The 3,019-nt window shown below is 45.4% G+C and overlaps 1 pseudogene; it reads right to left on the bottom strand.

Annotated features, from left to right (window-relative positions):
* Nucleotides 1-1,149: 1,149 nt before the first annotated feature.
* Nucleotides 1,150-2,110, bottom strand: LOC110583407 (annotated as a pseudogene).
* Nucleotides 2,111-3,019: the final 909 nt, after the last annotated feature.

The following is a 3,019-nucleotide window of genomic DNA, read 5'->3' as shown; positions in this document are numbered from 1 at the left end:
GCAGACTCCCTGCCAAGCAGGGAGCCCGATGCGGGACTCGATCCTGGGACTCCAGGATCATGACCTGAGCCGAAGGCAGTCGCTTAACCAACTGAGCCACCCAGGCACCCTATTGTGATTTTCTTTTAAAACTGAACCAACTGCAGAGCCTGTATTTACATAAAAGGAACTAAATGTATCAGATTTCTGTGTCAGATACTTAAAGATTAACATATAACATTACTAATTTCAATGATCTTATTCATTTTTCTCACTTTGGGGTGGAACTGAGAGTAAAGAAAACTTCTGGGAATTAGTATCCTGTTGTATCTTTAATTTGAGGAATCTATGAAAAGTTAACTTAAATTCATATTTGGAAGGTGTGTAGAGTGAAACCAGGGGCAACTAATTGAGGTAGAAAATTCACTGCTTCTGTAAATACTAGGTAAAAGATAGAAGAGCCTCTCAAAATATAAAATATACTTTATAGCATATAGAAGATCTGTAGGGGGGGACATGAGTAATTCAGTGAGAGAGCTTGCACTAATGAGAGAAGGGCAATGTTTAGGTTGAACAGTATAAGCCATTTTGGCAAAATGTTTTCCTCGTTGTTTCTGTGTTTTCCCTTTGTTACGTACATGTCTTAAGCCGGTGCGAGCCTGTTGTTCTGTGAACAGGAATTACAGTTTGGAAGGATGCCATGGTGACCCCTTCCCCACCACCCACTCACCGTGTGTACATGGAATAGACCACTCAGTGGGTTTACATTTGGAAAATACAGATGCTGATAGTAATCTATGTCCTGTGTGGCATTAATCCTTAAATCCCTGTCCACACACAAGAAAATTAAATAGAGAATTGAGGCATCTGCCAAAGTAATTCAGAGAGAATTCTCTGAGGGCAATTAGGATTTGTTTTCTTTGTGTCTGCACTCTGTACCTCTTGAGGGCAGGAGACCTTTTTTGGGGGGAGTACAGTATACTTTATTAATGGTACATGACAAGGTAGGGCTCCCCAAGCCCTTCCCCTCATTCAGGGGTCTGGGATGGAACCTGTGTGGAGGTCAGGAGATTCTCAGTGTGTTGGGGGATGAATTGGGGCAAGGACTCCCCAGCAGCTGAGGGCCTCTCTCTTCCTCTTGCCCTCACTGGGGCTGGTGCCAGGGGCATTTTACTCCTTGGAGGCCACGTGGACCATAAGGTCCACCATCTGGTTGCTGTAGCCAAGTTCATTGTCATACCAGAAAATGAGCTTGACAAAGTGGTCATTGAGGGCAATGCCAGCCCCAGCATCAGAGGTGGAAGAGTGGGTGTCACTGTTAAACTCACAGGAGACAACCTGGTCCCCAGTGTAGCCCAGGATGCCCTTAAAGGGGCCCTCCAGTGCCTGCTTCACCACCTTCTTGATGTCATCCTATTTGGCAGCTTTTTCCCAGGGGTGGGTCAGATCCGTGACTGACGTGTTGGAGGTGAGGACACTGAAGGCATGCCAATCAGCTTCCTGTTCAGCTTAGGGATGACCTTGTCTACAGCCTTGGTGGTGCCAGGAGAAGCAAGGATGATGATCTAGACATCCCCTTGGCCATCACACCACAGCTTCCCAGAGGGGCCATCCACAGTCTTCTGGGTGGCAGTGATGGCGTAGACTGTGGTCATGAGTCCCTACAGAATGCCAGTTGTCATAGATGACCATAGCCAGAGGGGCCAAGTAGGAGCCCTTGCTGACAATCTTGAGGGAGTTGTCATACTTCTTATGGTTCACGCCCATCATAAACATGGGGCATTAGCAGAGGGAGCAGAGATGATGACCCTCTTGGCCTCACCCTTCAGGTGAGCCCCAGCTGTCTCCCTGGTGGTGAAGCCCTCAGTGGACTCCACAACATAGCACCAGCGTCACCCCATTTGAAGTTCGCAGGATCTCACTACTGGAAGATGGAGACATGGGCTTTCCATCAATGACAAGTTTCCTGTTCTCAGCCTTGACTGTGCTGTTGAATTTGCTGTGGGTGGAATCGTACTGGAACTATGTAAATTCAGGTCAATGAAGGGGTCATTGATGGCAATAATATCCACTTTGCCAGAGTTAAAAGCAGCCCGATACAGTTGAATCCATTTATTCCGACCTTCACCATCACGTCTTGGGGATGTGGTTGGCATTGTACCAGAAGATGCAGCTGTCTGTCGAATGGGAAGGAGCAGTGAACCAGGAGACTTTTTTTTTAAACATTTGTGTCAAATATAGACTAAAATAATTTTGGTCTAATATTTTCCGTCTTTACACAGAAAATAACTGTGTGTTATGTTATTGTAGTTTGAGATTCCAGGACCATAGCTCATTTGCATTTCCCCTCTGTATTGGCCATGATGGTGCCTTGCATGTGTGACTGCTATCTTGTGCATTAAACACATCTGGTCAAACCGGTTTTGATTTTCCTTGTTCCCAGGTCTTAGGGTTCCCTTCCTGGTTTTTGGGAATAGGGTAATACAGCTGTGTCCCATTTTGAGTGCATGTCTGTTCATTGCCACAGTGATGGCCTCAGGACCTCTGCAGCCCTGCCTAAGCCCTGTTGGAAGGCAGCCCAGAGAGACCAAGTTTTGTGTTGTTACCACTGGGCCACTTCTGTGGTCTTTCAGGAGCCATGGTTAAGTTTTATCCTTTTTTTTTTTTTTTTTAATTTTTTTTTCTTTTAAATTTAGTAGGCTCCACACCCAGCATGGAGCCCAACATGGGGCTTGAACTCATGACCCTAAGATCGAGACCTGAGCAGACATCAAGAGTCAGATGCTTAACCAACTGAGCCACCTGGGTGCCCCTAAGTTTTATACTCTTAATTCCTGGAGGGCAGCTGGCTTCCCTTCCAGGGCATCAATGAAAAAGATAATGTTGCTCAAAAGCATAAGGCTATATTTTATCTGTGGTCTGTAATATGAGTGGCTTAAAAATATCTGTTTTATTTTATGATATTCCCTCATCTTGTAATTGGTATAGCTCTTTGGTTCTGAAGTCCAGAGTAGAAACAAAGCAAGTGTTTCAGGTTTAA

The sequence above is a fragment of the Neomonachus schauinslandi genome, chromosome 8 (genome assembly GCF_002201575.2).
Source record: "Neomonachus schauinslandi chromosome 8, ASM220157v2, whole genome shotgun sequence".
Classification (NCBI taxonomy): Eukaryota; Metazoa; Chordata; class Mammalia; order Carnivora; family Phocidae; genus Neomonachus; species Neomonachus schauinslandi.
Note: the sequence above shows the minus strand (reverse complement) of the source record. Positions and strands in the feature narration are given on the sequence as shown.